Raw genomic sequence first — 23,446 nt, 5'->3', positions numbered from 1 at the left:
AAAATTCTGTTATATCCCCCAACGCTAAATGGTTGACATGAAAGCATCCCCATCAGATATTTATACTCCCACCTAAAGTTTATCATATGCTAGCCATTTCTTTAAATTCAAAACCTCCTTTCTTCTAGCCATCACTGACCAAGATTCATCTAAGACTACGTGTCTCCCTGAGCTACTCCAATTCGCCAATACATTGATTGCGTTATTTCCTTCCCACCGCGTATGAATAAGAATAACATAATCAAAGTTCGCCAACAAAATTTTTATGTCACTTACCCTTTCTTGAAGGTGCTAGCTGTGAATGAGTTTTTTTTACTTGTGCCCTAGGATCAATTTACAGAGGGTTTGGATGACTAGTTGAGAGTTGCCATGAACCTAGATCAAATGAAACCCTTCTCTTATAGCTATTTGTAAACCTTTCTAAAGTGCCAAGAACTCTGTAAGATTATTTGTTTCTATACCGCATGAGAAGGCAAAAACATGTATTGGTTATGAGTTTTCATCCCTAAGAATACCACCATAACCTTCCATTCTTGGGTTGCCCTTTGATGCTTTGTCAAAACTCAATTGGATGAAATATCTTAGGGGAGGCATAAACAAATTTTCGTTGTTATTCTTATGTCCATTATTCTTAAAAAGAGTAGAGACTCGCATATTAGGTGAAATATCAAGACTTTTTAATATGACAACCTCATACTCATCCATTTTTCCATTCTCCTAATCTGACAGGGATATCTACACCTTTTCTCGAATGTTCCTGAGAATGGTTTCCTGTAGAAGCGACATATGTTGTTTTTTCCCTTCAAATATTCCTAGGTTGCAGTCCTTCCAGAAATTCCACCATGTAAAAAACAGGGCGAGATGCCAAGCTCGTAAGACCACCAGGTTTTTATACTTATGATCATACCATTGTTCTATCCATGATTTAATATTCATGCTACTGGGTAACGTACACCTAAAAACTTGCTGAACAAAAGCCCATAAACTCCTAGCGTAAGGGCTGTTATCACCCCAAGAAACTCACCTAGGTTGTATATCAGTGATGCTCGGGAACATTACAAACACAACAAAATGTTGGAAAAATAGGTGGATGAGTGAAAGAAATGCTGCATATTCAAGCCAGATAACCACTTCTACTATGATTGACCCCAGACATGGGTGAACACCCCCAGACTACAAGGCTTTATACCACCAATTACTCACAGTTTAGAGAAAGTGTGATGATGGAGAAGACTGATCACACCAGCAGATGCACAAGACCCTGTGATGGCCAGCTGTAACCAGTAAAGAGGTCTGCAAATCTATCTTCTAATACATAGAGGTGGGATGACAGCCCCTTTGATGCTAAACATCAACAGCACATGAACAAATGCATACAAGCACAACCTGGAACATAGAAGAAGTGAAAAAATGAGCAATTGACAGCAAAGGAAGCTTGTATTAGTTGGAAATGAAGACCAGAAGCTGCAGGTTACAAAGTAGTTACGGTCTCCAGAAGTTGAAGCTTGCAACAAAATAACACTCATCAACCTCATTACATCTTGTTTTTCACTATATATAGAATTTGTTTACAAAACATCTTAGCTAGCCTATGCGTGGAGGTGTCTTAATGGACCACCCACCGCATTTTCAGTTAGATATGGGTTTTCTGCTACAATATGAATGAACAAAATGGCTCTTTCTATACTCTGGTGTACTCCTGGAACAGGTGAAGTATTAACTGAATAAATTCCAATAAATGCTACAGTGATTTATCTACTCAAGGCGGTCCTTTTGTCCTTTGGAAGTACACTGTGTTGAATGTAGTAGTTGAGGGCTTTAATGCACAGGTCGCTGGTTCGTGACTTCCCTCCTTCTCTGCGTGCAAAACTCAGGCCGCAAATACTTAAAAATACCTTGAACACGAACAGGAGCCGGGATGAAACACTGGCCGTTGGATGGATTACGTGAACAATCATGATCTGCTAGCGGGAGGCAATGGAATACATGCGGCGCAATGGGAATCAATAGCAGCCGTTGGATTCAACAAATGAGCGGTGGAGATTAACGTATGGAGGCTATCAGGAGACATATGCATGAGAAGAACGTGGACCGTTGGATCATGGTTGGGCCGATCCGACGGTTGACGGGCAGTGGAGATGCGAGAAAGTTAGCGGGCGGGGACCGTACTGGATGGCAGTAAACAGTTTCCTTGCACTGCTCTTTAGGCAAATGCGGTATACGTACAAGGCATCGCGATGCAATAAGATTAAGGCACGTGGTAGATGTGATGGCGAGGAAACCACTTTCCCCGCGAGCTAACGGGTGTGCAAGCTACGGAAGCGGGAGAAGCGTATGGCGTCGGATCAACGGGCGGATGATCAGACGGTTGACGGGTTAATACATACGCTGAGGTTGATATGACGGGTGATGTGACATGTAAATCTGCGGGCTCGGGATCTTTTAAAGCTTAGGGTTATAAAATTTTGTATGTGTGGGGTTATCTCTCTTAGGCTTAAGTTTAACTTTGTGCCCGAGGGTAAACAAAACATAGGTTTAAACAGGAATTAAATGGGTTAACGGGGTTCAATAAATTTTAATCACAAGGAAGCCCGACAGCCCGAAAAAGTACTTAAGCAGGGTTTATAACAGGTTATAAACAAAAAGAAGCCCAGGGACCAAGGGAAATAGAATTATAACGGAGTTTATGAGGAAAATAGAGGAAAATGGCACCAACGGGGTTAAGGGAGAGTAGGGAAAATGAAATGGAAGGAGGAAATGAAGGTGACAGGAGCTACAAGGGTAAAGCAAATGGAAGGGGAAAGATTGAATGAACTGCTGCTAGCCCCTCCTTCTTAGAAAACACCACTGCCAAGCTGTCCTTGACCCTAAAAAATGCTCAAACATGTAGCAGTGCTAACAAGGGCGAGTGATTAGGAGATAATTTGCAATTTATTCCACTTGGAGACAAAAGGAACAATGCGATGGATCCTCAAAGTCCTTCTTTCTAAGATGATCCCAGGTTAAAGAATTTCCCCATGCAATTAACCATAGGAAAGTTGAGATCTTAAGCCATCTTAATTCTTTCCTCAATGTCCTCCATATGATATTCTTCTCATAAGGCTGGACATCCACTAAAAGAGAATACACTAATTTTAGAGTAAATGTGCCTATTGGTTATCACCCCAAGCATATAATGTCTTGCTTATAGGAGACTCGTATCACTCTGTTCTCAAGTTTTCTATACTAGCCCAGTCTCCCCTGTCCTTCCACTGCTTCCAGTTTGGGTTTTCTTGTGTAATCTTCCAATAGTTTTCCACCTGTTGTGGTGAAATCAGAACACCCCATTTTTCACTTATTATTTTATAATAATAATGGGAACCCTTTTTGTAAATTTTGGCTAAATCGTCTTTTAATATTTTCTTTTGGTTAAGTGTTCGACAATTTTACAAGATTTTCATTTAATTCGAATTTCTATTTTGATTGCTTCATTACATTCAATTTTTCACTAGTTTTCCATCGATACTCGTTTTATCTCATTTGGACTCACCGTTTGTAAATGGTGCTTATCCAAAGTTCGGTGATTTTACCGCCACAGCTAAAAAATGTACCAAATATGTATTATTTTATTTTTTATAAAATTAGTTATTAATTGTAAATAATTATTTTAATTATTTTTTCTTAATTAATTTATTTTTTACTAATAATCCTACAAAATTATTGCACCTGAAACAATTAAAAATATATTCGGATTTCGGAAACTCATTTAAATTTTAATTCCTAAACCTTCTCAAATCCCAAAAATAACCAAAGTGACTATAATTTTCATAACGTCAAGACTTATTATTATAAAATAACTGTAGTTTATACAAAGGAGAGAAGGTCCTACTCCACTTGGCCCTCCTCTCCTTATCTCATACCTCTGGTCATATCGACACTTATATATTTCAGAACCTATTTAAATTCTCCTCCGAAATTCAAAATCCCCGATATATATACATTCGATGGTTCATTAATCCTCTGATGGTTTATAAGTTCCAATGGTTTGTTGACGTATGGTTTGATTTTCCCAAGGCCTCGTCTCGTACCTCGGGGCATTATGGTTTCAGAACCATCTTTTACAAACTCCCAAAAGCCACTAAGTCCCATAATCGAGCCAATAGCTACTAATTAATGGCCACGTTTTACTATGTTGTTTATATATATATTAAATTCAATTAATTTAATTTAAATTAATCTATATTTTTAAATTATTTAAATTTTTATAATTGGTAATTAATTAAATTAAAGTAATTTGATTGGTCTAAAGAAGTGGCTCAATCTCAGCAAGATGACCTGCATCCATGGACTTGGTAGCAGCGTGGTAGACTACGTCATTTCCACTCTCCCATTATACAACGAAATAATAAATTTTGACATCTTAAACGACCACGAACTTGACTCTGGTCACAGGCCTTTACTTATAACTCTTAATTTTGTCATGCATAGAGTTCCCATAGAAAATAATACTCACAGCCAAAAGAACTTAATATTTGATCAAAATAAAAATGATCTCTTTTTAAATGAATTAAAAACTAATTTGCTTCCTTTATCTAGTATAGACAACATAGAAGACCTCTATCATAATTTTACAACAACCCTCTCATATTCTATTAACAAGTTCTCAATTGAAGTTTCAAATAATAAAGAAATAGCAAAACCAATCTATGGTATGACAAAGATTGTAAAAGTGCGAGGAGAGCAATTAAGGAAGCTGTTGATGAATCTCTTAAAATGGACAAGATAAAAATATACAAATCCCTAACTAAAAGGAAAAAGAGGCAGTACATTCGTCAAAGACGGGAGAATCTCTTACACCTCTCTAAGGTAGCTCCTAAGAAATTTTGGAGGCAGATTCTGACTAGGAAGACTAAAGATACTAATAAAATTACTCTTCACGATTGGAATTCCTATATTAAAAAGCTTTATGAATGTCCAAATGTCATGGATAATTTGGAAACCCTGCTCACAACGAAAGAAGTTTTCTTTTTAGAAGACATTAAGTTTGGGGTTAATCGCCTTACTAATGGGAAAGCTAAGGACATTGAAGGTTACCAGGCGGAAATCTTAAAAATTGGAGGTCTTGTCCTCATCCCTCACATCCACAAGCTTTTCAATCAAGTAGTCAAGCAAGGGTTCCCTAAACCTTGGACTGAGAGCCTCATTATCCCTATTTTCAAAAGTAGGGATACAAATAACCCCTCTAATTATCGGACAATTATGATCAACCTCTCTTAGCCAAGTTATATGGTAGTATTTTGGAAAAGAAGTTAAGCATATGGCTTGAAAGTGAAGGTAAGCCGGCTAAAGGCCAAGCAAGTTTTAGAAGGCATCACTCAACAACAGACCACCTTGTTATACTTAGGATCATTGCGGAGGAATGTCGTAATGATAAATCCAATTTATTTTGTTGCTTTGTGGACTTTAGAAGGGCTTTCAATACGGTTCCTAGATACAACATTTGGAATAGATTATAAGAGCTAAAGGTTCCTCTCGAGTTGAGAGCTGCCGCTATAAGGTTATACGAGAATGTAATTGCCAAGCTAAAGAGCAATGAGGGGTGGTTGAAAGATATTAAGTGTAACATCGGAGTTAAACAAGGTTGGCCCCTCTCCCCTACCCTATTTGGCATTTACATCAATAAGCTCGAAGATTATTTAGAGGAAGTAGGATGTGATGGCACGATCTTAGCTAGGATAGTCGTCATCCTTCTTCTCTATGCTGACGATATTGTTCTTTTTGCAAGGTGCCCATCTGATCTTGATAAGCAACTCAGGCTTCTTAAGGATTTCTACTCTACCATGGGTATGACTATTAACACTGACAAAACAAAAGTTATGATTATCAAATCCAAGAAGGACACTTACGCTAATTTTATGTATGACAATAATAACTTGGAGGAAGTGTATTCTTACAAGTACCTAGGAATTGATATTCATCACAAGCTCAACCAGAACCATAACATTGAGAAAATGATTAATGGGGGGTGGAAAGCTTATTTTGGTCTTGAAAATAATTGTAAAACAGCAAACCTCGTAATGTGGGATAAAAAGAAGTTCCTCTTTGAAACTTTAGTCACTCCTGTTATCTTATATGGCTGTGAGGTTTGGGGTTGTAGCAATTCCAGAGAATCATGGAGAAAGATTGAGAAAATCCAGAAGCATTTTATAACTTATAACCTGAAAATTAAAAGTAATACACCCTATCCTATTCTCCTTATAGAAGCAGGTCTTTCCCCTATTGAGAGCCTAGCTATGATTAGGTTTTTGTTGTACAAGCACAAACTCGATAACATAGACGATCATAGACTTCCTAAGCTAGCTTTAAATTCCAGCCAAAACCACCTAGGGCTCAATCGGGATGGCATAAAGACATAAGGGCCTGGTTAAACTATTGGGAGATCAACGAGAATGATGCATTGCAAAACATTAATAACATTAAAGATATTTTTACTTCTAAGTTCAAAGAAAAAATGTGGCGTGAGAAAGATTTAGCGACTAAAAGAAAATTAAGTTATTATAAGAAGATCATCAACCCCACCCTAGAAGATCAAAAGTATCTCTTTATTTTAACTAGCTCAAAGAAGAAAATTAATATAGCAAAGATTAGAATGAATTCTCATGAGCTCCATAGTGAAATAGGTTGTTGGGGAGTTCCTAAAACACCATGGATGGAAAGGATCTGCCATATATGTGAAAATATGAACATCGAAGATGAAATCCACTTCTTTTTAGAGTGCCCCGCATACAACCACATTAGATCTCAGTTTCACAATCTTTGTTACAATTCTGACCTTCCTAGCCTTTTACAATGTCAAAATTATAGTGAGCTCGGGAGGCTTCTCTCCAAGCTTTTTGAGCATAGGAAAAAAATCTTAAACCAAAATAAATAATTTGTTTCTTTAGGTCCTATAGACCAATGTTTGGTGTCAGTGGACGTTAACCATCATCATCATCATCATTAAGTGTGTTTAAAAAAATAGTAAAAATAAAAATGAATATATTACAATTTTTTGAAATATAAAACACATTAAAATTAAAAAGGCAGATACAAATTGGTAAAAAAATGGGTATATTACAATTTTTTGAAATATAGAACACGTTAAAATTAAAAGGGCGGATACAAATTGGTAAAAAAATTAAAATAAGTATATTATGAGTTTTTGTGATATAAAAGATTAAAATTAAAATTAAAAAGGTGGACACAAATTGGTAAAAAAATTAAAATGAATAAAATTAAAATAAGTTTATTATAAGTTTTTGTGATATAAAAGATTAAAATTAAAATTCAAAAAGTGGATACAAATTGGTATAAAATTTAAAATGAGTATATTATAAGTTTTTGTGATATAAAAAATATTAAAATTAAAACTAAAAGGGCGGATACAAATTGGTAAAAAAATTAAAACTAAATATATATTTAGTTCTTGTGACATTAAAATTAAAAAGAGAATACAAATTGGTAATTAAGCAAATTTCATACTCTAAGACATTTTAATCCATCATTGTACTTTTTAGTTGAAATATTATGTAAATGAAACAAAAGGTTTAAATGAACAAAATACTTTAACAGTGTGAGATTCAGAAACTGCTAAAATAACAATTTAATTAATTATAATATTTGAATGATCTATTTTAACCAATATTCTAAAACATGTACAATTATAATATATTTAATTATAATATTTGAATGATCTATTTTAACCAATATTCTAAAACATGTACAATTATAATATATGGTTGGTCTATTTTATATTATATATATAACTTGATTGTTTATTTATATTTCAATTTAACTTTCATTGTTTATTCAATAATACTTCGAATTGGACGAATCAGTGTGAGAATAAATTTTCAAACAAAATTATTTTTTTTGCTTGGACAAGACCATTCCAAAATATTCAGGAAATCGACCATTAAAAGAATAGCGGTATACACAATTTAGAGGTTGGAGTGAATATTCGGTCTATGAATTAATAGATTCGGGCACGAGTCTCTCCACTCTCGCTTGAATCATCGTGCCGACTGTCACACAATATGTTTTGCTTCACAAACAAGTTGGAGGTCTCTGATTTACTTTTGGTTGAATCTTTGTACCCTTCTTTCTTCTTTAATGGCTTTGGCTTGAGAAGGACATTGGACCTCTGATTCATCAAAAGCCTCGCGATGTCTCTTTTAGCTGTGGATCTGAATGGACAGTTGGAACTCAGGTAACCGTCCACAAGATGGAGATACGCTTCCAGATCATGACAGCAGCTCATGTCTGCATCGGGTTTCAGATATGGAGAATACTTGTTATTCACACGAAGCTCGGTCCCAACATGACAGTAAGCCCATGGCATCCTGTCTAGAACGTCGAAGATCTTCGACACAACTACATATTTTGAGCGTTGCTGCTGCAGAATCCAGCGTTCGTTGAGCACGAGGCCCGGAACCTTGGTGACCACATCGTGGGTGTTCACTATTCTCAGCACTTTGCATCCCATTTCCTCCATTTTATCAGCCCAGGCACGGTTACCCACTCGTGGCCCGCCGAAAGAAAACACAGCCAATGGAATTTTACCTTTACCTGCAGCAATATCCTCGTTGGAATTGAGCTCTTGACCAATCTGGTAAGCCGTTAGAACAGCCAAGGCTGCACCCAAGCTGTGACCAGTGATTGTAATACTGATTTCTTCGCCCTTGTACAAATCTACCAATCTTCTGACCTCGTTCACCACCTGATCCGAAGCGCTCTCGCCTTCGGGGTTCTTGGTAGTGAAAAGACTCCAAAACCCACTCTCCACCTTGGGCTCCAGGCAACACCCTGAACTAGGGTATTTTCTTTTGTTATAAGTCTTTGTCACTGCAGGCGTGAGAACGTCCTTTAGATTTTCTGCCCATTCCAATGGCGTCACGGTTCCTCTGTACGACACAACGATGTCTCTCCTCCCAAGCCTGCTGATCTCCTGATCGTCGTTGCAGACGGCCACGAAGCCCACCCAGCTGCTTCGTCTGGACACCCAATCTAATCCATCCGACGATAGCCTCTGCGTTAACCACACGGGAAGCTGGATTCCTGAAGTGGCATGGATCTGCCGCGTTATATTATATCCAGAGTTCTTCAGCCCCGCTTTGTCGAGCAACGAACTCTCGTTGTATTTACAGCACCCATAGTCTTGGGACTTGGGATCGAAGTCCATGGCGTTGTAGGTGGCCTGGACGAAATCGCCATATTTGACAATCTCTCGTCTCAAATTTTCATCCAAGGGGTCCAGCAGGCCTTCCCAGTTGTTACATCCTTGATACTCCCGCCATTTCTCCCCCAGCTTTTGCTTGGGCGATTTGATGGTCGAATCACACAATATTCTATACTGGGAACCCAGCTTTTCAATCGGGCTGTATATCGGTCTGACATCCGGAGTCTCTGTGCATGAATATCCCCATAATTTCGCTAAGTTATACAGAGTTTTCTTCAAAGGCTCGATTCCATCACTGCTCTTATAATCTTGTGCCTCCACAACTCTGAGTCGGAGTTCCTGCGGGTTCTTCAGTGCATTAATGTGGAAGGATTCGTTGCCATTGGGAAAGCCGGAAAATCCGGAGAGACCAGCTCGGCGACAGTATAATCGACTACTACAACCCCTAATCACGGACGTTGGGGTTGTAGACAACACAGCAGTATGCATACAGAACCCAAAGACCGCTAAAAACTTCAGAAATCTGTCGGCTGACCGTGGTGGGAAACATTTGAGCTCCAATACAATGTGTTATACGCCCGAGAATACAAAGAGCATAAACAGAATAAGTCAATGAGATGGAGGAGGCATTCTGATTTTGGGCGGTCATGGATAGTGAAATGAATCAGGGGTGGTTATGTGTCATAGCTTTCATATGAAGACGTCTCCCTCCGTCTTTACGCTTCAAATCCATCAGAGTTAAACGACGCTTTCATCGTATCCATTAGACTTGACATTAAAAGGTATGGGTGTTTGTTTTGGCTGGAATTTGGAAGTAATTTTTGTTTTGTTTCGTTTCGATGATATATTTTTGAAATATCATTGAATTCAGTATTTGATTTTTTTTAAATGAGATGGTCGGTAGTTTAAAATATATTTTGAATATATAAATAAATTTAATATTTTGATTTTTTTTAATATAATAATAAAAATTATTCACTCGACATTAAATTTGACATCAATTTATAATTTAACAGACATCAATTTATAATTTAACAAATCTCTAGAATTTTAAGTAAAATTGATTAAAAAACTGCCCAGGTAAACGAAAATATAAAAAATAAAAATAAACCCACACAAAGATTTGTCGATTTGCCCTTCAGAGATTTCTATTTTAGCAAATTATAATAATAATTTGTCGAATTGCTATGGACTGAGGAATAGAAATAATCTGTGATCAAAATTAGTCAAATCATTAGCGAAATCAAAATAAGTTTTAAAAATATAATAATGACACAATTTCTCATTCAAAGGTTAACTAATTTAGTTGTAATGTTCAAATGTTCTTTAATTTATCGTGAGACGGCCATTTATTACGTGTCAGCAATTCCATGGTGTCTTTGACAAATCCTAAATTCTCAACGTCAACGCTTAACATTTTTGTGTTACCATTTCTTCTCCGTTCAGGAATGGAATTTGCACATCTAAAAACGTTATACATCGACTTCATTTTGGGTGCGAATTTCGTTAAGCAAGAACAGAGACTTTCCACGATTCGCTGTTTGGCGTCGATTCTTTCTTCGTTGGACATGCCATTACGAGAATATCGGAGTCTTGCAGCCTTTTTGGATCGATTGGGTTTACTTTAAAATTTCCAATTACTTAAAAAAACCAATTGATATTTGAAAAGTCTAAATTGGGTGAAGCAATGATGATTATAGATTTGAGTGATTAGGTATATATAACTAGCAATTGCCTCTAATGGAAATTCCACATCTAGAAACGTTATACATCGACTTCATTTTGGGTGCGAATTTCGTTAAGCAAGAACAGAGACTTTCCACGATTCGCGGTTTGGCGTCGATTCTTTCTTCGTTGGACATGCCATTACGAGAATATCGGAGTCTTGCAGCGTTTTTGGATCGATTGGGTTTACTTTAAAATTTCCAATTACTAAAAAAAACAATTGATATTTGAAAAGTCTAAATTTGGTGAAGCAATGATGATTATAGATTTGAGTGATTATGTATATTTTTTTTCAGAGAAAAAAGCATCACAGATTATATTAAGACAATATAAAATACAAAAATGTGGTATATGACAGCCACATTCCGAGACATCTCGAGGAGGAGCAAATGTTAGAGGTCCGAAAAAGCACCATGTACAAAAAGACAAATACAACAGCATGAAACAAAAGGATTGTGTATACAGGACATCCATATTGCAATACATATACATCAAGTTCAGGAAAATAGCTAAAAGGCACCAAAATTAATAACCAGGAGTAACAAATTCCAGAATCGAACAAGACTTCTCTTCCTCCATTACTTCCATAGACCAAAAGCCAGATTCATATAGCAAGCCCCTTCTTTTTGGGCTGCTTTTTTGGAACTGAATCGTAGATTGCAATAATGTGATGCAAAATGGAACTATAGGGTTCCTTTGAGTCTCTGAAAATTTTATAATTCCTCCATTTCCATGCGCACCATAACACAATAATAATAAGAATACGTCGTGGCTCCCTTTGCCCGCACCACCATTCGAAAGTTACATGGATAGAAAAGACGCGAAAAGGATCATCTTAAGGGGGCATCCTGATTTCCAGAGTACCATAGGAAACTTAGAGCTTGTATGCAGAACCTTTGAAGAAATAATATCAGAGTATATATCTTTTACTCGGGCTGGCAATTGTGCATTTGGCACAATCCAAATTAGGTGATCTGTCGTCCCACAACGTTGAATCCCACAGCCTCCGAGAGCATCTTTGACAGCTTTCCATGATAAGTTCAGTTCCTCTGGCAAACCAAGGTCAATGGCATCCTTCCATAAAGGGACAGGGCCACACCATGCGGATATGAGTTTATCCCATGTAAAGTTACCATTTCTGTGAAGGAAATATAAGAGGTTCTCAGGAATGGAGATGTTTCCACGACTGCAGGCAATGGGATCAAAACCAATTAAAATACTGCTTCCAGAGTGAATCCTCCACTTCAGATTCTTTATAAAGTATTTCTCGACCTTCCGAAAACTGAGCCAGATGGTTGATCCGTGCTTGGTTCCAATTGCTCCAGTTCTGTACCAATATTCCAGATTTTTGCCTTTCATATATTTTAGTTTTACAGTGACACTCCATGGCCCTTCCCCGAAGATACCTCTCCAGAGGGATTTACATAATAGAGCTTTGCCAAAGACCCTCAAATCCATTATACCCCAACCCCCAAGGCGTTTAGGTAATGATATACTTTCCATTTTGGTAAGATGGAACTTCCGCTGTTCAGATTTTCCACCCCAGATAAAATTAGCCGTAACCTTGGTCAGCTTGTGAATGATGCTTGCCGGGAGGTAGAATAAATGAGCCCAATAGACAGCCATCTGCAATAAAACGGCTTGAGAGAGTATAACTCTACCTGCCAAGGACAGACTCCTGTGTTCCCATGCGGATATCTTTTTATAATATCTCTCTGTCAGCCATTGCCAATCATTCTTGGAGTAACCCTTAGCTTTGAGATGAAAGCCTAAATATTTAAGGCCCTCCTTGAGCGACCTTGTCTCTATACCAAAAAGCTCAGATATCCAATTCACCAACTCCATGTTGACATCATTGTGAAAGAGGGTGGATTTCGCCTTGTTAATAATAAGCCCAGAGGCTCTTTGGAATCTTTCAAGAATATCTTTTAAACACATCCACGATATTCTGCAAAGCATTGCAAATAAGAGCACATCATCAACAAAGAGGTTATGCGAAATGAAGTTGTGCCTACATATCTTAATAGGCCTGCATCTGTTTTCAGTGACCGCTTTATTAATGTGGATGCTTAGAGAGTTCATTGCCAGAATAAATAAAAGAGGTGAAAGGGGGCATCCCTGACGCAGACCTCTTTCCGCTTGAAAAAAATGGGAAGGAATACCATTGATAATGACCGCATAGTTCACATTCTCCACGCAAGCCATGATCCATCGGATGGAGTTGGGGCTCAAACCGATCTTAGCCAATAGACATTCAACAAACCCCCAGTCTAAACAATCATAGGCTTTCTGCAAGTCTATTTTCAAGATGGCCGCATCTGTGTTTTGTGAAGACATAGAGAACAGGCACTCCTGAGTATTAGCCACAGCATCCAGAATATTGCGACCCTTCAGAAAAGCGTGTTGGTCCTTAGTTAAGAAAGAAGCCAGTGTTGCTTTAATTCTTTCAGCAATAATTTTAGTGATGATTTTAAAAGAAATGTTACATAATGATATCGGTCTATAATCATGAAAGGATTCCGCCTCCCCCTTTTTCGGAATTAGAGCAATCAGAGTGGATGTTGTGATGTGGTGAATGCTGCCAGTCATTCTAGACGCTTCCACCATCCTCAGCAAATCATGCTTAATGAGGTCAAAAAAGTGGGTGAAAAATTCGATTGTCCAGCCATCTGGTCCTGGGCTCTTATCCTTCTTAAAGGCCTTCAAAATTCCAAGAAGCTCATTCTCTGTGACTGGCTGAAACAGGGCCTCGTTTTTTTCGTCGTCAAACATTTGAGGAACCAATTCAATACCCCATAGAATGTCCTGAAAAGCACCATCTTTCCTTCTTCTGTATTGGCTCTTGAAATGACTTACGACTTCCTTTGTGATATCATGCTGAGATACAAGGAAACCTCCGTTTCCATCCCTTATCTTCCATATGGTGTTTTTCTCACGTCTGGCATTTGCATATTTATGGAAAAACTTCGTGTTCCTATCCCCTTCTTTGAGCCATAATGCCCTGCTTTTAAGCCTCCAAAAAGATTCCTCCTGCTTCAGCAATTTATATTTTTTCCTTTCGAGCTCTCTTATGCTACATTTCATACTGAAGGGGCACGAATTTGCATCTGACAATTTTAAAATGTTGTCCAGCTCCTGTTGCACTGCCTGAAGTTCCTGCCTGTCTTTTTTCCTTTTTTCAATTTGCCATTCCTTCACCAACTTTCTCACAGCGGCCATCTTATCTCTAAATGTTAAAAAGGGGGGAGACATAGCTTTAGCTGATAAATCTTTCCATGCATTGGAGATGAGATCATTAAAGGCTGGGTCCTCTAAATATGTTCTATTGAATTTAAATGGATACCCCTTTCTGAAGCCTTTTTCCCGCCAGGATAGAAGAATTGGTCTGTGATCGGATACAAGTGCATTCCCTACTAAAGAATATGGTATGCCTCTTGGCAATATACGCCTTTTCAGTTCTGCCATTATCCCATGTCGGCTTCATTTCCGAGGGAGCGATATCCACAAGGTTCTTATTCAGAAGCTCAAGCTTTATGCTATCCGCAAGCGAATCCTTTTTCCTGCAGCTTCCCCAACATTCATCAGAGCTCAATGTTACATTTAAGTCGCCTGCAATTATCAGATGTTCGATATCAAACATTTCTGAGGCAAAAAACTTTTCCCAAAAAGGAGCTCTATTTTTATAAGGCGCATAGATGTTTAATATGTTTATAGGGAAATCTTTGCCCCTAATGGAGGCCGAAATAATGATCCCAGCGAAACACTTGTATGCTTTGGCTCTGATCCGATGAGGATCCCATAATGTTGCTAAACCCCCTGACAGACCTCTTGCCTCTGAGGCCACCATATACCATGATGGGAACATTTTCCTAAAGTAAGAGATGGAGGCCTGGCAACTGTGCATAGTTTCTTGGATTAGAATTATTCCCGGCCGAGTAGAGTAGAAAAAATCCTTCAGCGCTAGGAATTTAGGGTCAGCGCCGAGACCCCTGATATTCATAGAAATAATAAATGTCATTTGGAAGATTCTCCAGCCGCGCTTGCTCTAAGAGGCTGAGAATTCGGCATGTCATAAATAGGAACATCGACCAGAGTTAGGTTCCTAACCCCACTGTCTGTAACAATAGTTCTCCCCCTAAAATGCCTGCTACCTCCTCTGTTCTTTTTTCTTACAGTTATATTCTTCGCAGAGTCCGGGCTAATGAAAGGAGAGGCAGGATTCCTAGGTTTGTGAATAGTTAATGGCTCTAGTTCGAGAGACTTTCTGCTGAGAAGAAAATCGAGATCACTGTCATATAGATTAATAGGAGATGAAGCAGGGGAATTAACAGGAGTGACAGACACACATGGCTCTTTTCCTTTCATTTGAGATAAAATATTTTTATCAGGAGTTGGTGAAGAAGACGATATAGGGATGGGAAGAGATCCCAAGGAAAAGTCCTTTAGCTGCAGAGGAACAGGGGAGGGGACGGCTTTATCATCTCTTGGTTCCGGAATGGGAGAGCAGTGAAAAGCTATGGAACTACCGATCCTTGGGCCATCAATCTTAACTGGGCTGCCAGGTCTGGTTCCGAGATTCTGAGAGAGGTCCTGAGACAATACCCGCGGAGAAGTTGATACCTTGGGATGCTGTTCATCCAGCAACTCTGTGGAAGATAAGCTGGCCGAAGAGAAATGTCTCCTCTCCTTTCGCTGAAATAACCTGCTTTTAGGAACCATATGCTGAGGACAATTTTTTATTAGGTGGCCGGTTTTATGGCATGCAGCACATCTGAACGGAATGCCCCAAAAATCCAGTCTTTGCTTGATTAACCGATCTCTCCAAGCTATCTCGATGTGATCTGGATATCCCCCCCTATAGGTCTTTTCTATGAGAATCCAAGCTATTCTCTTATCCTTTTCTCCCAAACACCATGGATCTACATAGACAAATCTGCCAATTGAGTTTCCTATCTCTTCGAGGGTTTCCTTGGACCACAGCTCCAAAGGAAGATTTGGGAGTTTTACCCATATGAGGTTATTAGAGGGCATGTTTTTCAGTGGATCATACCCAATGTACCACCTATAGAGAGCGAGGAAGCTCCTTCTAAAAACCCACGGACCTTTGAGGATAGCGTCGACGTCAGCTGCATTTAAAAAGTGAAAGCAATACCATTCCTTCATAAGGTTTGATATAATAGGAGTATATCCGATCACTGGTTTCCAATGGACTGCTAACCATTTCCTCATCTCAGCATCATTCATTTCTGGGAAATGCCATCTACCTATCAGGGCGAGATTCTGTAAGCTTTCAATCCTTTCAGTCAAATGAACACTATCGAGCTTGATTGTAGAAGGCGGATCAATGGTTTTGACAGGATTTCGGGACTTATTATAGCGATTCAGGTGTTCGTGTAAAGCCTTTTCCTTTTGATCCGCATTATCTCTTCTTCGGGATGAACGTCGTTCCTTCTCCCTGTCAGCACCCTGGAGAGACGGTTTTACAACCACGTCATCCAAGGTTGATTGCCACCCCCCGGATAGCGTGGCGTTTTCCCAAGCCCTCTCAGCCTCCATGGTGGCCCGGATCAAAGCCTTCGTGGCAGATGCATCGGACCCACCGTCCATGCGCCTCCAATAAATCTTTCCTTGGATTACAGCAAGATACTTATCAGTTTTCCAGGTCCGGTTTAGTACAGGATGATAAAAGCCCTCTGACTTCCGTCTGAGAGAGAAACCTGGATTATATAAATGCCGGGAGAGGGAAAATGTGGGGATGGAACTATTCTGACACAAGGACAGGCATATAGGACATTCGAGAGATCGATGAGGACCCTGGAAGGACACCTCCAGAAATCAAGGCATTTACTAACGCAGGAGAATAACAGTGAATAGGTTCAAAAACTTAACTATTGATGACGATAGCAGACCGTCAATTTGATCAAAAGAGGGATGATCCTAGAGATTTGTAGAAACTCAGGTACGTGACAGGTCATTAAAGGACAAACATCCCCAATCCCTATGAGATTTTGAAATTTCATTTAGAAAAACGGAAGAATCCGACAACCGAAAAAAAATTTCCGGCGCTGGGAAAAGGGACTGTTCCAAACCAGGAGGACTTGAGAGATTTCGAAGCCGAGACTTCTGAGGATAAGCTAGAAGGAAGGAGAATCATTACAGGCAAAACAACAGCAGTATACCTCGACAATGCACCACCATTCTCCTAATCTGAACCTTATGTCTGTGCATGGTTTATAAACTACTATAAACTTCCTGAGTTTTTGTAAGATTTCCTTAAACATCTTGAAAGAGGTTCCAAGGGATAACACAGACTAAAAAAACATTCTTGTTTTTGAAATTCCTAAACGTAATTGACCAGAGAGAGAGACATTTGATTCTATATATGAACATTCATGGATGTAAAAACCATAAAAGTCACTGTTTTCTAAGATTCCATAATATAAACCTTGATACGTATTTAGGAAGTGGAAACTTACAGATTTAGGAGCAAGGTACTAACCTTAACAGAGAGCATCCACCACGAGCGAGAGCGCCGGAGACCGCATGCGCAGAGCATCACCATTCCATCAGCAGACGACGAAGAACACAGTGGCTACCACTATGCGGAAGGACGGGATTTGGAAAAGTAAGCGTGGGACTACAAGCAGGTACCTCCCCGCACTAAACGTAGGGAGGAAGGATGGCTAGATAGCCAAAAGCCGCGCGCGACTGAGGAAGGGTCAGTTAAATAATAGTTGAAAGCCCTTATGGAAGAGACACGACACTGGCCATTTGTCTTCCCATCCAAGCGCATGCATGCTTGGTCTTTCGCGGACGGACATGTAGCCGAGCTTCAACGTGGAGCATGGAACGTAATTCCTTCATGCAGTGGTGAAAGGCTGTAGGTAGGAGTGGATATAGGTTGTTGATAGGTGAGGACTAAGGCGTGGCGTGTTCTTGTCGGGCTGTTGACGTGTCGAGAGGATGTTGGATCAGGTACCGAGGTATCCTGCTGGAAGACACTGGTTCGCTCTCGCTCCGGTCACTCTCGCTCTCCAACTTCAACAAACTCGTCCAGTGGCACCCGAGTGATTATGTATATATAACTAGTAATTGCCCCAAAAAGTGCAAAGATATACTAAAGGTATGGAAGCTTTGGGAAGATTAGTCCTTCATCATTGTTTTTTAAGTAGCAAGTTTGTTTTATGGTTATGCATACAACATACTGAATGAATTATCACCAAAATATGTGAATTGTGTGTGCAATTTTAGTGACTGTACCAAATTTAAAGATTGGGAGTGTGGTACCCGAAAAATATGCCACTGCATATTTTAACCATGGCTATATAGGGCCAACAGAGGATACTGATAATGCAATATCAACACTAGAGCAGAAGTCTAAAAGCCATGCTAATCATGTAACTATTGGAAATAAGCTAAAACAACCATGTGATTGTGAGGACATGAATATTTACCGTGACTTGGCTCAATGTGGTGGTTCCTCTGAAAGGCAAATGAGAAAGGATATTTAATGGTTTCCTTTTATAAATGTTATCCACACTTCCTTGCCTTTATTCGATCTAAAATGATTTTTTCCTTAGCATTACTGCATCATTTATTTTTCCCATAAATAACAACAAGAGTTAAACTCCAAAGAGCCCATTATTTCATTATGTTCATGGAAAGATGCATCTAGGATTATCTTGTTCTTATGTCACATGTTAATTTCCTATTTAGAAGGTTCAAAGAATTTATTAATGCTATATTGTCATTGTAATGGGATATCAAAGTTATGCAGACATAAAACAGGGAGCTTTGTATGGATGCTTATGGTGGAAAACAACTATTGGTAAAATTGTGAGTGCTTTGTATGGATGCTTAATATGGTGGAAAAAAACTATTGGTAAAATTGTCAGTGCTTTGTATGGATGCTTATGGTGGCAAAAAACTATTGGTGAAATTGTCACTGCTTTGTATGGATGCTTATGGTGGAAAACAATGATTCATAAAATTGTCAGTGATTTTTTTTCACAACATTTTTCCAAAAAACTTTGGTGTGTCATGGTATTGCAATGTCAATTTCTAATTGTATAGTGTTCCATATTGTATTTCCGATGGCATGTATTGAATTTCCGCACAATGGCATTACTCTGCATTGTGTTATTTGAAATTTTTTCCAAGAAATTAAATATTTAAAATATGGCAATCATTTCAAGGTTAGAAAAAAATAATTATGTTAAGGAACAATTTTAATGAAACCCCTTCATATAACCAAGTATACTTGTTAAAATTATTTGGTTGGTTTGTAAAGCAAAATTATTATTAGTTTTTTTCCAAGAGAAAGATAATCTTTAAATAACATATATTTTATTTTGAATAATATAAAATATTTGGTCTGTTTTTTTTATTTATCCATTTAGGTGTTGAGCCATAATTCAGTTTTCATAATATTTCATTTTTTTTTTGTTCTCTACATAATATTAGTAGACACTTAAAATATGAAATTTTAAATATTTGTATTATTATAAGCACACTCATCATTCAAATCCAGAACATCCAAAATTAACTTTCAAACTCCTTTCTTGGAAAAATGCTCCTCCCATTATTCTTTAAATGAGTATTTTATCAAATGGTAAGGGAGGACAGACTAGAATAGGAATCACATTGGAGTAATGTAGACTCTGGGCATTGACAATGGAAGACTCGAGGAGATCTATATAGATATGAACAAAAGTTATTAATCCATCGAAATCCATAACACAAATTATAATTATATTGTTATGAGCAGTTAGTTAATTCAAAAAAAGAACACACCTCCAATTCTTCTTTAAATACATATTTTACCAGAAACAAACCACTCAAAGGAAAATGCAAAATTAACCAAACACAATGGTAACCAAATAGAAAATCAAAATAGAAATTTCATGAATAATATATAAAGTCTGAGCAATGGCCATGGCTAAAGGAGCCCATGAACTCTATATAGATATAAATACAAATCACACGAAATTTCATGAATAATGTATAAAGTTTGAGCAATGGCCATGGCTAAAGGAGCCCATGAGCTCTATATAGATATGAATAGAAATTACTCTGTGTGCTTAAAAGCACTATAAACGTTCTTGAAATACAAAGATTAGAAGTACTCTTCCTCATTTGAAAATGTAAAGTTGATTTACCCATATATTTTTATAGTTCCAAAATTTCAAAATGTCAATCGTTTGGTGCGATGGCAATTGTTCATTTGGAATGGGCTCTTGCACTTATTCTGAAGTCATTCAGCTCTGGCAGCTTCCAGTGAAATGTATTGAGGAAACAATAAATGTGCAAATACAGGGACTGGTGCCTGGTCGCTGGAGCTGGGGCCTAGAAGCCGGGACTCATGACTGGAGGCTAGAGCTCTGGCTGGATATGCCATTAATGTTGAGCTAATATGAAAACAATCCTGCCCAATCAAAAATTATCAGGATTCTCTTCTGAATGATGTGCAAATAAATGAGTTGTGAGAAACAATTGTTTGCTATATAAATCTATTAACGACTCACGTCGTCTTCCACTTCCTGGAGTGAATGTCTCACGTTAGGTTTCTTTTCTCGCCTTAATGCTGATCTTTCTAGATGATTGATGAGTGGCAGTGTTGTTATTGGCATTAGATGGGTGAAAGCTGCATTTGCCTCTCCACCCTTCGAGAAGCTTGTGGAAGTGGAGGTTGTCTGATGGTTATCTGAACATGCTTCCACACAATTCCTCCCATGCTAGCTGAGTCCTTATGCACTCGCTAGGTGAGGCCTAATGTTGGGCCTCACTGGACCATTCATACACTTATTTCCCACCGAAGAAACTATGGTAATTTATTGTTGACCAGAGAAACTATGACCAGACTGAGCATGGATAACGCGCACTGTGCGGTAGCGTGCTTTGACAGATCCAACAGATCCAATGGTGGAAAAATTTGACAAATCCAACGGTCGAAAATGAAAAGGTAGACGATGGTTGATAGCTTAACTGATTCAAGAAGGAAACCTTCGGTGTAAATATATTTTTCAATTTTTCCTATTATTTTGTATTTTTATTAGATTTGAGTGATTATGTATAGATAAATATATTTTTCCATTTTTCTTATTATTTTATATTTTTATTAGATTTGAGTGATTATGTATATATAAATATATTTTTCGATTTTTTTTTATTACTGTGTATTTTATTTAATCAAAGTAGTTATATAAATTTAAATTGAATGGTTAACAAATATAGATAAAATTATAGGACAATAGAGTGGTAATTAGTGAGTCTAAACTTTAATTTTTCTTTACTTTGATTCGATAAAATTATAGGACAATAGAGTGTTAATTAGTGAGTTTAAACTTTAATTTTTCTTTACCTTGATTCTATCGCCTGGAGACTTGTTTAACATGTTAATTTGTGTGGAAAAACTTTAAACATGTTGAGGTGAACATTGCTCCTAAATTATTGAGGTGAAGAGTGGCAACTGGTGTGATTCTAAAAAATTGCACAATTCTCGCTGACAGCCAGTGCTTCAGTCCAGAAATTGCGCAGAGCCTTAGGGACAACTAGACCAACTCGGCCTAGAAATTGCGCAAAAGTCACTCCAAGGCTTGTAGTTTGTTGCATGTGTTCCCAAGTTGACCAGTTCCCTCTATGACTGACCAATCTTGATTTTCGTGCATGTGTTCTTTTTCCCGAAATATATATATATATATATATATATATAATAAAATAATAATAAAAAAAAATAAATAAATAAAAAAAAAAAAAAAAAAAAAAAAAAAAAAAAAAAAAAAAAATAATAATAATAATAATAATAATAATAATAATTGCTCCTAAATTATTGAGGTGAAGAGTGGCAACTGGCGTGATTCTAAAAAATTGCACAATTCTCGCTGACAGCTAATGATTCAGTCCAGAAATTGCGCAGAGCCTTAGGGACAACTAGACCAACTCGACCTAGAAATTGCGCAAAAGTCACTCCAAGGCTTGCAGTTCATTGCATGTGTTCCCAAGTTGACCAATTCCCTCTACGACTGACCAATCTTGATTTTCGTGCATGAGTTGTTTTTCCCCATACAAAAAAAACCATCCCTAGATTTTGGGGATCCATTTTTAGCAGCTGTAGGTTACATGCAAAAGTCGTTTTAGAAACCTCCCACCAAAGTGTCACTTTTTCCTAGGTTTGTGGAATGCGGGTCATAAGCCTCAATCTTATCAAAACTATTTATTCGACGTTTCAGAGCTCATTCTTCACATCGATCTTGGAGCTCTCGCATCCCACATCGAATCTAGAAGCATTTGGCACACTCAACTCAGTTTTTTCTAGGTAAATCCTCTTTTCATGTCTTTTGTTGTTTTTTATTTCGCTTTTTGAATTTCGGTTTGTGTGAGTGTTGTTTTTTTGGTTTCATTGAACGAATGATGTCTTTTCAATGAATGTTAGCTTGTAGCACTTTTTCAAGTTTTCCATTGCTTCTCACTGTTGTTGCATGCATGACACTATTTTTGCACTATTAGTCGTTGTTGTGGTGACTCACTTTACACACTTGCATGTTTTCCCATTTTAAGAATCTTGCACTCACTGTCTGCATGCATGATCATTAACTCTTGTCTGCACTCATCTTTACCATGCATTCATCCTTTTATGTTTTTAGTGGCCCATCAATAGTTCTAGGCTGCCTTAGCTTGGACCTTGTCTTCCGTGGCTTGCACTGTCCATTTATGAGAGTGACAGTCTACCTTCCTCCTAACAATTGAGCAGAGCTGGCCCATCACTGGCCACCAAGCTTGCTCTATGCAATTCTGAGAGGTAGTGCTCTGCTGGCCCCCGGAATTTCACAGATCCAATTTTTTGGGTTAAAATCATTGGTGATTGAAACTACACATTACATAGTTTCAGTCTTCAGCAGGCCAAGATGGACTTTGATTTGTGCAGTTTCAGCAGTCAATCAGCCCATTAACAGTCCAGACTGTGTTCTACATAGGATTTCCAGTTAGTGAAAATTGTTCAATCTTTCCAGTTAGTCACCAAGGTGTGTTTCATGTCAGTCCACAAGTAGATTTTGGTTTTCAACTGACATATTGTTTGCCATGAGTGTTGCTTTATCTCTAGGTATCACAGGTGTTCGTCTGTCTCTCAGCATTATAGGTATAATGGATTCCAAGAGAATAGGGTCAAAGGGCACTGTCGAGAGTGTAACTGGAGATGCAGTTGAGCAAGTGTCTATGAGCTTACCTATCTATGAAGACATTAAGATGTTCATAAACAATGAAATCAAGATGAAATGATAGGACATCAATGAAACCTATCCAGGCACATTTGGGGAGAACCTGGAAGACCACAGGATCTATGCCAACATACACAAGTCTGGATTGTACCGGATTGAATGCAGGTATCCCGTGTTTCCATGCGTGAACATGATCCACCAGATTGTCTTGCATAATGATCTGGAGACAATGGTGTTGAACTTAAGAGACATCTTGAAGAGCTGGGTGAAAGAACCGACCAAGTTCAAGAAAAAACCCAACCAGGTTTAC

The 23,446-nt window shown here is 38.1% G+C and overlaps 1 pseudogene; it reads right to left on the bottom strand.

Annotated features, from left to right (window-relative positions):
• Nucleotides 1-7,990: 7,990 nt before the first annotated feature.
• On the bottom strand, nt 7,991-9,685 carry LOC149258106 (phospholipase A(1) DAD1, chloroplastic pseudogene; annotated as a pseudogene).
• Between the last annotated feature and the right edge of the window lie 13,761 nt (nt 9,686-23,446).

The sequence above is a fragment of the Pinus tabuliformis genome, chromosome 6 (assembly GCF_031772625.1).
Source record: "Pinus tabuliformis cultivar Carrire ecotype Pingquan chromosome 6, CPIR1, whole genome shotgun sequence".
Lineage (NCBI taxonomy): Eukaryota > Viridiplantae > Streptophyta > Pinopsida > Pinales > Pinaceae > Pinus > Pinus tabuliformis.
Note: the sequence above shows the minus strand (reverse complement) of the source record. Positions and strands in the feature narration are given on the sequence as shown.